The sequence below is a fragment of the Mustela nigripes genome, chromosome 14, assembly GCF_022355385.1.
Source record: "Mustela nigripes isolate SB6536 chromosome 14, MUSNIG.SB6536, whole genome shotgun sequence".
Classification (NCBI taxonomy): Eukaryota; Metazoa; Chordata; class Mammalia; order Carnivora; family Mustelidae; genus Mustela; species Mustela nigripes.
The window spans coordinates 14,235,960-14,249,425 of record NC_081570.1 but is presented as its reverse complement, the minus strand read 5'-3'; the positions used below and the strand labels follow the sequence as shown (position 1 = coordinate 14,249,425).

At 54.4% G+C, this 13,466-nt stretch overlaps 1 protein-coding gene across 1 annotated transcript in view; it reads right to left on the bottom strand.

Moving 5' to 3' along the window:
* Window positions 1–2,372, bottom strand: part of VWA5B1 (von Willebrand factor A domain containing 5B1) — a 55,366-nt gene extending 52,994 nt beyond the window's left edge. The window contains exon 1 of the mRNA XM_059375052.1: window positions 2,131–2,372. The gene's annotated coding sequence lies outside the window, so the exon portion shown is untranslated. The remainder of the gene's footprint in view (window positions 1–2,130) is intronic.
* Between the last annotated feature and the right edge of the window lie 11,094 nt (window positions 2,373–13,466).

The following is a 13,466-nucleotide window of genomic DNA, read 5'->3' as shown; positions in this document are numbered from 1 at the left end:
CTCTCGTCCTACCCTATCTTGCCTGTCCATTCAGACTGGCCTATCTGATGCCCATGGACAAAGCCCTCTTGCCCCTCCCCACCTGAAGGCACGCCTCCAGTCTGTACGAACCCTCCCCTGCCCCTCTCTGTCCCTTCATACTGCCACACCCCCTCTGGTTGCTGCCTCCAAGTCCCCACTCCAATACCACCTTCTCCAGGAAGCCTTCTTAGCCCCACGCTGAGCCCGTGATCCCAACCCCTTCTCCCAGAAGGCTTCCTGTGTCAGCCATGCTGCTGGGTGAGCCCCCACCTCCCCCCAGAGCACCGGCTAGGGTTTTCACGATGGAGTCCCCAGTGGTCACATTTTCTTTAAGGAGGTTAAAAGGCATAAGAAGATGTGTTCATCCCTGCTGACCTAGAACCACACACTTTGCTCCTTGAGCCCACTGGGCAGTTCCCAATGCCCACAGGGAAGTCTGTTTTGGGTTTATGGTGACCCTCTACTTGGCATTGCCAGACTGGGAGCACTAGGGAGGCCATGAGAAATCTAGGCTAGCTTGGCCTTTGATTACCCTGGCCATGTAGGTGGAGGGACCCAGCCAGGAGGTGTTCAAAGAGCCTCACTCACCCAGCAGAAAAGATAGCTTGAACACTAAGGTCAGGGTCCTGAAGGAGCGGCTGACCTAGAGCCTCTGGCCGGGATTATTTCACTGTCCCCAGTCCTCCAGGGCTGCCTCCTTTCCCTGTGGAGCCGGCCTCCTGCAGAACCATAGTCAGCATCATTTGCTGGTGAAGGAGAAGCCAGGGGTTCCGTGCAGGTGTCCGCTCAGAGCGAGGTATGGTGAGGGACACTCATAGGCTCAGAAATTCTCCTTCTTTCTTTCCTCTGGCTCAGGACAACTTTACTAACAGACTGCTCCACCGCCCAGCAAAACAACAGTCAATGGCTGGGATCTCTACTGAGAGCTTAGTCTGGCTTGGATTTGGGGTTGGTCCTTGCACTATTTTCTGCAAGGCCACAGACACCTAGTTACCCGCCCTTCTGGCTGGGAACCTTGGGTTGTCTCACGTCTGAAAAGCGGTGGGGTGTGCAGTCCACCCATCAGAACACAGAGCCCGTCTCACCTCGGGCGCTGGATGGCCAGCTGTGGGAGGGCCGGATGGAAATGAGCAGCCTTCCTGGAGGGCGATGCTAACTGAAGTCGGGTGAGGCCTCAGGGACCCTGCCCAGAAACCTCTGGGCGAGGTTTAATCCACAATCATCTGTGCACGTGCATGTGTGCACATGAGCCACACACACATACGCCCCGTGCTCTTAAAACCCCGCAGGCACTGTGCATCCCACAGAAGTGCCACAAGTGCCCTGAGACACATGAACACACTTATACATGCGACGTGCCCCCCGTTACAACTCATGGAGCTCACTCCGTATGTATCCCTACCCTCCAGGGACACAATCCTGCACACACATACCCCATACGCTTCTCAACTCACATCCTATATACCACATACACATGTGCTCAGCCCCCTCCAAGCCCAGCTGACCAAGGGAGCGCCCTTCACCCTGGGCAAGACGGCAGGAGTTCATGGAGTGCCCTCTGAGCCCGGTTCCTGGGGACCTGCCCAGGTTTGGACAAATGAACCCGGGGATTGAGCTTTTACGCCAGCAGAGGAGAGGAAGAATGCTCTGCTTCCTCTAAAGACTTCTAGAAAGAAAGAAAAAGAAAAAAAAAAAAGCAAAGGAAAGGAAAGAAAGAAGAAAGAAAGAAAGAAAGCTAAAAAAGAAGAAAGAAAGAGTAGGAGCAGAGACGCAGGAAAGTGCCTGTTGCTCACGGAGGGAGTAGAGAAGGGGAAGCTTCTGGCCTCCACCCAGTGGCCAAACCTCCACCAAGCCTCCCTCCACTGCGGTTGCCCTTGTGCTGGTGCCCTGTGGAGGGAGTGGAGGGAGCGTCGCGTCGGAGGGAACTGTTGGGGCTGCGGGAGATGTAATGACAGCGACAGGGCTCCAGCACGGCTTGACATGTTAGCAGACACCACTGCTGCACTCCGGACCAAGTCCCCCACGCCTGCCGCCGCCTGCCACCTTCCACTGCCCACAGCCCACGTCCCACCGCTGGAGGACCCTTCTCAGTCCTGGAGCCCTGCTTACCTGGCAGGAGGTGGGGGACATGTGCCGCACTCAGCCGGTGGCTAGGGGGACACTCCCACGCCGGGCACCTGGACAGCAGCCGGTAGGAGCCAGGCAGCCAGGGATGGAGAGCCCGCAGACTTCCTGGTAGCCCCAGGGCTCCGGAGGACAAGACACGAGGTGATGGGGACCCAATGATGGTGGAAACAGGTGGCTGGGATGGGGGGTAGGAGGGAGGCAGAGACAGAGAAGAGAGACACAGAGAGAAGGCGATCAGAATCACACACAGAAAAGAAGAGAGAAATAGAGAGCTCCAGAGAGAGGGAGAGAGGGGGAAGGAGTGGGGAGAGAGAGAGAGAGAGAGAGAGAGGGAGAGAGGGAGAGAGGGGATGAGAGAGAGGGAGGGGGGAGGGGGGAGGGAGGGAGGAGGATTCCAGCAGCAACATGTGGTAGTAGTAATTCTCACTTCTCGTGCTGGAACATCCTGAATCCCATCACCTCTGACCCCCTCCCCAGAGCAAACACACACCGAGCACAACCCGATGTCTGTGGGCACACAGGCGCTAGTAGAGACCCCCACCGAAGTCGTCCCGTTGACACTCCCGTGCACGCCCTCCACGCACACACTCAGGACAGCCCAGCAGCCGGCCCCTCTTCCCCCAGCAAGCTGGACCAGCCCTGACCTGCCCCAGAAGCAACACGTGCCTGCGCAAAATACTCCCTTTGTCCACAGCCCCCGAGGCTGCCTCCCCTGACACAGACTTGCTGGAGGGGGTGCCCAAGCCCAGTGCCCAGCGCCCTGGCCGCGGGCATGATGGATGCCCACATGGCCACGGCGGGTTAGGTGGCCTGCAGGAAGCAGAGCCATCGGTTTTGTCAGAGCGTAACCATGACAATCACCCTATGTGCACAGCGCGAGTGCTGCTCCCTCCTCCCCCGTTCCTCCCCCTCCTCTCGACCACTGGAGGAAGCAGGAGGCCACTTAGCAGCCTCTGCTAATTCCTGCTGGGGCTGATGGGAAGGGCCTGGCCAGTGATAACAGGCTTGTGGGTGGCCCCTCCTTGAGGGGACAGGGGCACTTCCAGTCCTGCAGCCCTATGCTGGGCCTGCCATGGCCCCAGGACCCCTCTCCCTGGGACTGGAGCAGAGCTGGGTCCCCCTGTGTCTCCTTGTCCTCCAGCAAGTCCTGGCTGTGGCTTTATCACAAAGTGCCTCCCTCACCCCCTGGGGCCATGATGCTGCCAAGCAGCTGGCTCTACTTACTTTGGCCATATCTATCTAGCCCTAGAGCCCCCAGCCCTCGCCTCTTGCCCTGGGTCATGCCGATGTCACAAGAGAAATTGCTAGGCTTTTTGGTGAAGCTCCAGGAGGCTCTGGGGTACGAAGCTCCAGGTCTGGCCTCTGGGGTACGAAGTTGGACCACACAGAGAACCAGAGGCTTATCGTATCAAGGACAAAGAGATCTGGAGGCTAGAGGTCTGCCAGGAGGGTCTGTGAAACCTAACTTGGAGCCTAGAGTTCAGGAGCCCCTGGATGAGAAGGTGAATGTGCAGGGAGAACAGAACCAGCCAGCAACCCTTTCCCTGCGCTTCTCATTTAGTCCTTCTAAAACCCTGAGAAGAGGGGCTTCATCCCAGCGTGAGAGGGGACATGACTCACCCAAGGACACATGCTAGGAGGGGAAGGAATGGACGCGAACTCGTGCCTCTCAGACTCTGCTGAGTGGGGACTTCCCATGACACACTCATGTGCCACACACTATGTGCTACACACAGCACGAAGGGCCTGGAAGAAGGGCATGCTCGCTTGCTCTGTGCCACACATGGGGTGGTGGAGGCTGTATTCTTCTTCATGTCAAAAATAAGCCCGGAGAGGTGAAGTAACTTGCCCAAGGCCACACAGTAAGTGGGAGAACCAAAATTCAAATCCAGGTCTGTCTGACTCCGTCTCTCTACCCTGCCTCCTTCACCACCTATCAGGTGACATCCAGAGCCTTTTCTGGACCCTCTGTCTCAGGAGGGCGGAGTCTGAGGGTGGGCTGGGGAGAGTGGGCAGATGCCCTGGGGCAAGGAAGGGGTGAAAGAAGCAGAGAGGTCACGTGGGATCTAAGACACGAGATCTGAGTTGGAAGCTTGAGAATGGATGGTTCCACCATTAGAGAGTCACATCTTAGGGTTCCCTGGGGACGAACATTCCCCCAGACCTTCATTCAGCACTGCAGCTATCAGCCAGCTGACCGGGAGGCCCCAGCAAGAGAATCTTGGAGAATAGTTTAGAGGGAGAGAGGGAGGGACTTGGGAGGGTCCTGCTGGGCAGGGGGAATGGAGGCGTGGAGAGGGACGAGATCCAGCCTGAGCAAAACTTCAGCATAGATTAGAGATACGAGGCAGGATTCACTGCAGCGCCGTCGCTCACCCACAGTGAGCCAGGCTTTGGGTTCCGTGCTGGAGAAGGTGCTGAGGAGCGAGACACAGAGGCCAGGAACTGGCCCGGGTAGGAAGAGGCACAAGGGTTCCCAACCAACCTTCCTTCCACTTGGCGGTCCCCTGAACACTTACCCCCAGACTCTGTCTTCTCGAATGCTCGAATGCTCGGGATCCCCCAGGAAGCAGGTGAATCTGCCCTGCTCTTGGAAGGGTGGGGGGTGGAGTCCGAGAAGGGGGTGGGACTGGCACCTGGAGTCCTCCTGAGCCACTTTCTTCTGCAGGTAGCATGCTGGGGCTTAAGGGGCACAGCCGTTTGGAATCCCCAGCCTTCCCCAGAGCCCAATTCTAAACTCCGATGAAGTTCAAGATTTCTGCCCCACCCCAGCCCACCTCGTTCAGGCCACTTCCAGAATCATCCTTTCTACTCAGCCACTCCACGCCTGGAGATTGCATTAGAGGACCCCAGTTCTCTGGGATTCAAGGTCGGCCTGGGGGAGGGGCGATGAGGCCATCAAGAGAAACACAGGGGGCGGGAGATGGAGGAACTGAGCCCAGGTCTGGGTGGGGAGAGAAGCCTGCCAGCTTGTAGAAGTTTTCCAGAGCTGCCTCTGCTCGAAGCCCTGAGATTTCCTTACCAACTGTCTCAGGTTCCCAGGGCCCCGGGGATAAATGGCCCCCAAGTGAGGGGGCTCTCTTGCATAGTTCTGGAGGCTAGACATGCAAAATTAAGTGTCTGCAGGGCCTTGCTCCCTCTGAAGGTTTAGAGGAGAAGCCTTTCCTGCTATCTACACCCTGGGGTCTCCCGGTGATCCTCCGCCGTCCAGCCTTCCTCTGCTGGCATTGCGTGGCTGGATCCTGCCTCTGTGTCACGCAGCCTCATACAGGTGTGTCTCCCTATCTCCCTGTGTCTGTCTCCAAACTCCCTTCTCCTTTCCCTTCTACAAGCTCCTGGCGCTGATCAGGACCCATCCCCATCTCCACCTGACTACACCTGCAAAGACCCCATCCAGAGATGGTCATGTTCACACACCGGGGGTTAGGACTTGAGCATATCTTTTCCTGGGACACAATTCAACCTGCAAAAGGCATTCGGAAGGTAATAAAGATGTGGGGCTGGTACATGACGCCACATGGCCAGTTCTCTGGACTTCTAGAAATTCAGAGAGGAGAGGAAAGCATGCGTCAGTATAAAAAGGTGGTTGAGTGTGGACTTGGGCATTGGACTGCCTGGCTTCAAGCCCTGACTCTCTTACTCCTTGGCTGTGCTCCCTTGGGGAAATCACTTAACCTGTCTGTGCCTCAGTGTGTCTCCTCTGTAAAATGGGGATACTCCAAGTGTTATTATGATAATTATATCGGTTCTCATTTGCAAAACATTTAAGAAAGTATGGCACTTAGTTAGCATCCCATGAGTCTTAAAGTAAGCATTAAGTGTTCCCTAGAGCAGTGTTACTGTTTTATAGGTGTGAACACTCAGACCCAGAAAGGGGAGATGACATATCCTAAGATCACCTCGTTGGGTCAGCTAGGGTATAGGGTTCCCCTCAGGGGAGATTGAATCTCTTTCCCATTTCTTGTGCAGCTAGAGAAATCAGGTGGATGGTCCACAGGGGCAGCAAGAGAGGAGAAGGGGGTATAGAGGGGAAGAGGGGACCCCAGTGAGGACAGAAGCAGCAGGTTCCTCCTGTCCCCAGACACACACCTCTTTTCCCACCCAGCCCTCTGTTTGCAGAATTGGAAGCAATCGTGCAACTGTTTCTGCCCACACAGAGGAAAACAAGCCTCCGGAATGTGTAATCAACACAGTCTGGGTGAGAAGGGAAAGCGAGTCCTCCAGCAACACAGCTTGGGGGCCCAGGGCAGGGCTGGCAGGCAGATCGGGAGGGTCCAGCTGGGGTAATGGGCAGTGGGTGGGCTCTTTCACCGGAAGCCCCTGGGCATGGTAACCGGGCTGCACGCATAGAGTGTGGGAGACAGCCCCCGTCTCAGGCTTAATTCCTGTGGCTACATGGCTTGGGGTGCAAAAGGGACCAGGTCCCAGCTTTGGAGGCAGTGGACTGCCATGGGGGACACTCTTGGCAACAAACTCATGACCTCCTTCCCTTTCTTTGCCTTCCGTTCCAGCCCCTCCTCTGCTGCCGGAAATAGTGAAATCCTCCCAGATCATCAGTGCTCCTATATCCATGCGTCCCTCTGTGCCCCGTGATTTGGCTGCAAGGTGGCTAGAGCCCCCGCCCCTTCACCTTGACATCTGCCCTGTGACAACCAATGGGATGTTGGAGGCTATGACGTAACCAAAGGCTTGCAAAGTGCTCACCTGATTGGGCTTGCTCTCGCTGGCCTCTGCAGCTGTTGCCCTGAGAAGAACAAGCCTAGAGTGGTGTGCTGGGGCCAGGAGGAGGGGGGGGGGGAGGCATACATGGAGCAGGATCAAACCACCCCAGTCTAGCCCAGCTGAGATCAGCCTACTCCTAGCTGATCTAGAATAAATGATTGTTGCTGTAAATCACTGGGAGTGGAGTGGTTTGGTTAGCAGCATTTTCTGGCAATAGAGAAGTGATAAGCCACCTTTTGCAGATTTTGGCTTCCTGATGTCTTCTGAGCACCCCCCTCCTTTCCACCCCCTGCCTCAGTTCCAGCCTCCTAATGGCTTCCTATCCCCACACTGTAGCCAGTTCTCTGGCTGGTCCCTACTTACTATCCTGTTCTCAGCCCAGCCTAAACCTTTAAAATGTCCCTCCACGGCTCTCGGTAGAAAGTCCCCTTCTTAGCTTAGCATTTAAGGCCCTTTATGATACTGCCACGCCCTCTCTCTGGCCCTGCTCTTGCCCAGTCCCCCAAATAGACCCTTCCCCCAGCCATGTAGAACTACTTGTGGTTCCTCACATACTGGGTTGTTTCGAACTTTTGGGGTTGAACCGACCTACCGTTAATCGCTTTGGTGCTCAAAGATGACCTTCCCTGTTTCTGTTTAGCTCTCTTTCACTTGTCCAGCTAAGGTGAAGCCCCAGCTCCTTGAGGAAGCTGACTGTCCCTGCTAGATCAGCTGACCAAGGAGCTATAGTAGCCTGTGCTCAGTGCACAGCCCAGCATACAGTAGGTGCTCAACTAATACCACGTTGGATGAATAAGTGAACGAGGGTGTGGACTAATGAGTCTCTCTCATAGGCAGTCCCATGCTAACATCCCTGCTGATCTTGGGGCACGTGGGCTTCACAGATATCTGTTGAATAAGTGAATGCATGAACATGACTGCGTCCCTTCAGAGAGTGAAGGCACACCCCTCCTCTCCTCCCCAGGGAAGGTGGCAGTGGTGTGTGTGTGTGTGTGGCGGGGATTGGCATTGGGCATAGTGGGATGAAGGTGGGAGGGGCCTTGAGGGACACGGGGAGCCGCCCGTCTGCTCTGAGTTCAGGCGAGAGAAGTTGCATTGTGTGCAGAGAGCTCAAAACCATCAGATAGACTAATCAGTCTGTTTTATCACCGGGCAGTGCTAAGTTAGAACGATGTCAATGATCCAGTCATCTTCCCTACTGGGCAGACCACTCCTGCCACCTCTGCCTTGAAGTCTTGCTGTGGGGAGGACCTCTTTTCTCCGTCTCTGATGCTTACCACCCTCACGAGCGTCTGCACTACACCCCGCTCAGGACATCCTTGGAGAGAAAGGGCAGCTCAGTCTCTAGGGACAGGGACACTGGCAACCTCAGTGAGCCCAGTCTGGGTTACAAACGCTTGTAGCTCAGATTACATGCTGGGAGTTACTGGGAAGGCCATGGGGCACATGGCTGAAAGGGGGTGAAGGCAGGATTTGCACCAAGGTCTGTGTGCATCCAGAGCTTATCATCTCCACTCTTTCCAGGTCCTGTCTCCAGCTGACCCTCAAGTTCTCTCCCCCTCTCCTGTCCATGGCTGGCAACCCTGGGCTTTGGCTGAAGATAGAACCAGTCAACCCAGAGGTTGCCCTCATCACCTTTGACAGCATGAGCTTCGGGAAAGAAGTCAGCCCTGGCCTTGGTTACCAGTCTTCCCCCAGCCACTCGGCACTCACCTACATGATGATATCTGACACTGGTCTCCTGGGGATTGAACCCCTGAGTTGGAAGACAGGCCATGAGCCTGGTCCTATCACTCCTATTTGCAGGGACCACTTCCCTTTCAGAATCTTGATTCTCTTATCTCCAGAGTGGTGACGGTAATTCCTGTCTCCCCCTGATGAATGGCAACCCCGTCCATCCCACTGTGCAGCCCTCCACTGGACATTCTCTCTGGTTCTGATGCCACCACTGTGCCAAATCTCCCTCAGCCCCCTCCAGGGTGACTGCCATAGCCTCTAGGCTCTTGCTCCCCTCAGGCCCCTCCAGTCAGTTCTCCATGCGGCTGCTAGAGTGAACCCTGCAGAGCATCCGACCCTGTTTAAGTCTGCAAACACTTCCTGTTACTCTCAGGATAAAGACATAATTCCTCTGTACCTCGGCCAACAAGGACCACCCACAGATCTGGTCTTTGATGACTTTCCCATTTCGTTTCCACTCTGCACCCTCCAAAGGCACTGTATTCCCTGCCAGGCCCCCCTGGTCTCCAAGCTACCTTCTGACTCAGAGCAGTTCCCATTCTCCGGAACGTTCTTCCCTCCTCTCTTAATGAACACCTCTACTTCATCAGATGTCAGCTCAAGGATCACTTCCTCGTGGGATTTTTGAGGCCAAATTCCCCAGGTCAGTCTCCTTGCCCTGAGCACCAGTCCTTTGTAGACTTTATGACGCTTATCAAGACAGCACTGAACATCTTACCATGGGATCACATGGTGCATGTCTTTCTCCCCTATGGCAAAGATGCCTCCAGGAAGGCTAATATCTCATCTTCTTTGGCAACTGTATACACTACACCCAGCGCGGTGCCTGGCACAGGGCAGACACTCAGTAAATATTTTCTGAACGACCGAATAAATGAAATGGAATAAAACCCTTCAGGTAGAGCCCTTGATCAAAAATATAAATCCTGGGTACCCATTTGGAATTATTATTATATCCACTTTACAGATGAGGGAATGGACGATCACAAGAGTGAAGGGACTTACCCAATTCTCCTGGCTTAGTGGCACAGCCAGGGCCAGAACTCAGACGTGGCTGGTGGCACCCGGAGGGGCTGGGTCCCTGTGTGCTGAGCTGAAGTGTGCTCTGCTTCCACTTCCAGGGTGTGTCACCTGCACCCTGCCGCCTCTCCAGAACCTGGGATGCCTGGGGTTTGCGGATGGCAGCTGGCAGAGGTCAGTGCTGGCAGGAGACAGCTGCTCTGCCATCAGGTACCTGTTTCTTATTCATGCTCTGTTATCCTACATGGTGACTCGGTACAAACAAACAGGCAGCGGCAGCTCCTGGCTTCAAAGCCGTCCCGGAGGCGGGAACACAGACACCCTGGCCAGGGGTCGAGGATGGCTCAGCGCTGCAGGGACAGGCGGGCGCCTGGACAGACGTGGGCGGCTCGGAACAGGTGGCAGTTCAGCAGTGATGGGAAAAAGGCAAGGAGGCATCGCTCACGGGACGGAGAAGGGCCGAATCTCTGAAGCTATCAATCTCGGACTGTGCTCTTCGGCTTTTGAAAACCGTAGACGCATCACAGAGAAGGAAGGAAGGAGAACAAAGGAGCATATATCGCTTCAAGTGTGGGCTGGAGCCCTCCTTACGTTTCTTGTCCTCTCGTCTCTTCGTGCTTTTTCCTGGGAGAAGAGGAGAGAATGCATTTCGAGTCCCTACAAATCTGCAGGCCAGCCTGGGACACCCTGTGCATGGAGGACCTACAATGAGCCTGGCACCGTGCCAGGTTCTTTTGCATGTACGCACGTGCGCACACACGTACACACACTGTTTCGCATAATTCTCAACACAGCTCTGGGAAGCCTTTTCTGTTGTTGTTTGGTCTGTTTCAGTTCAACAACTATTTGAGTGTCTCCTCTGCCAGCCTCGGGGCCACAGTTGTGAGCAGGGACACTGCCCCTGCCATCAGGATTCCTACGTTCTGCAGTCATGAGAACATTCAAGGTTGGAGAAAAGCCTCAGAGGGGGACAGTTTGAGCAACGTGGCACAGAGCCACTAGGGTGAGGGGTCTGATGTTGGATCCGGAAGTCAGGGGAGGCTTCTCTGAGGAGGTGACATCTGAGCGGAAGCCGGTGAGGAGGGATCCAGCTGCTCAGAAATGGGGTGGGGGAGGAGCAGAGGTGCAGCAGGTGCAAAGCATGGGAGGGGTGCCAGGGGCTCCAGGAAGAGAAGGGGAGCAGGCTAGCTGGAGCAATGTAAAAGTGGCCCACATAGTGGGGGAGGGCCAGCGGGGTGACAGGAGCAGTGCCTGTCCCTGCGGAGCAAGAATTTTACTCTGAGAGCAGTGAAAACCCATGGAGATGATAAAGTGGGAGAAATAGGTCTTTGTTTACATTTGATGGGGTCATCCTAGCCACTGTATAGGGAATGGCTTCGAGTGGGGTGAGCTAGGAGAAGTCCAAGGGGGAAGCTATCATGGAAATAGAAGTAAGAGGGCGGTGGGGGAGATGGTGGTGACAGCAGTGGTGGCTTGGGTGGGGGGCGGTACCGGAAAGAGAAGAACCGAGGGCACTTCCTAGGTTATGGGCTTGTGCAGTGAGATGGGTGCCCTTCACAGAGGTGAGGAAGGTGGGGAGGACCTGGTCGGAGGCAGCATGGGTAGGAATCTAGAAATTTATGTTGAACATAATGAGTTAATGGCAAATCAGCTATCTGAGGAGAGTTCATAGTTGGATTTATGAGTTTGGAGCTCAGAGGACACTAAGCAGAAGACGACACTTGGGAGTCGTTAAGCTTGAGATGGTATTTAGCCCCGCATAGCAGGACCCTCTGTGGGCTGGGAGTTGGCTGAACTGTCGTCAGTCCCATGACAGCGGCCACCACGCCATCATCGTCACTGCCCTATGACTCCAGCATCTACAACCCAACGCATAGAGAGCGTTTGTTAAGTCATTATAGAAGAAGGAAAAACGAAGATGCAAAGAAATCCAAGGTCATAATCTCTTTCTTCAAGGAGCTTATGTTACTCAGGGCGCCCCAGAAGCCAAGGCAGCGTGATGTGCGTAGAACAATAGCCACACAGTTTGGAATGTGGGACTATTCCGAAGAGCCAAGGATGACATTTACCTTACCCTCTGAGTCTGCTTTCATGTGTGGTCCGAAGGAAAAGGCTAAGCACAACTTGTAAGGAAGACGGATAAAGAGCTGGGGAACGATATTTCCACGCCCTTTGGACGTATGTGTTCTATGTTCATACTGGATACATGTTTACCAGGTTGCTGCACCATTTGCCTTTGCTTTTCTGTAGGCTGTTGGAGGTGTCTTTGCTTCTGTGTTCCTCTATGGCATTCTGCCCCTTTCCTTTGGAGACATCCTCAGGGTCCTCCCCCCAACATCCACCCCCCCCCCAAAAAAAACCCAGCAGGCTTTGCAAGGGCAGGGGGCTTTCTCTGATTTGCTTTTGAAACTCCAGAGGCTGCCTGGGTGCAGGGCCTGCAAGAGTTAATGAACAGCCAGTGTTCACAACAGATAACAGAAGCTCGATGGGCTTATTGAATAAATGAATCTTTAGCTATTTACTGAAGCAAATTCTCTAAGGATGTCTCTTAGGTAAGTAAGTCTTTTAACCTCTCTGGGCCCCAGTGTCTCCCAAACACAGCCTAGAAAGGAGCTGCTGTGCCTGGTTTCTTGCTTGCTTGGCCAAGATGAACTCACATGTATTCATCCGGGTGGCGTGGCGCTCCTGGCTGAGCTGAAGTCAACGCAGCCCACTGATGTTGCTGCCAGCTCCGCTTGAGGCAGGGAGACTGAGTGCAGGAAGACTTGGGGGCCAGCACCCCGGGCCAGAGGGGGAGAGGTGTGTAAAGTGTGGCCTGGAACACTTCCTGGTTGAAACGAAGAGTATTGTTGGTTTTATGATACAAAATAATCGCGCTATCTATCTGTGGTTAGTCCATCCCCGGGCAGAACAGATTCTCTCTTCCAGATATTTCTGAAGTTCATCCCTCTGCCCCTAGCGCCTCCGCCCACCATCCCCAGACTCTGCAGCGGCCTCCTATGGCTCTGCTTCCCTCTTGCTTCGCCCTGCAAAGTGACCTTTAAAAACATAAATTAAATCACCTCCCTGCCCTGCTTAAAGCACTTTGGGAATTACATCACGCTCAAAATCCGAAATCCTTACCTTGGTCTTGGATGACCCCTCCCAGGGCCCAGTTTCCCTCTTCGACCTGTGTTCCAGATACTTCCCCTCCTCTCAGTTCCTCAAGCCCAGCCCCCAGGGCCTCCCCGGGGCCCTGCTCCCTCCCCCAGGGAGTGTCCAGCCCCTCACTTTTGGCAGAATCCCCTTAAAGTCTTACTAGAATTTTCACCTCCTCAGGGAGGTCCTCCCTGACTACTGATGCAAAGATACAACCTCTTCTTAGTTTATCTTACACAAACGGCATCCTGTTTGTCTCCTTAGTAGCTCTTCCCACAACCTGAAATTTCTCTGTTCATTTGTGCTTTGTCATCTCCCCCCTTCACCAACCCCCCGAACCACAAGCTCCTCAGAGGATGAATACCACGTCCCATCTGTTCCCCAGGGCAGCTCCAGTGCTGAACACAGGACTTGGCACACAGCAGATGCTCAATAAACAGCTGCTCCACGAACGAGTCCTTCCTGTTCTGCATGGACCCCCAGCATGGCTCCTGCACTGTGAGGACAGACTCACCTGCCACGGTCCTGGTAAAAACAGCTATGATTTCATGTGTACTGTCCATGTTCCAAGAACTTCCTACTTGTCAACAGATCTGGCCTTCACAAGAGTCCTGCAAAGTAAGTTTTTATTATTATTTATTATTATATTATTATTCATTACAATCCCTAATTTGTAAAGGAGGACACTGGACTCAGAGGTA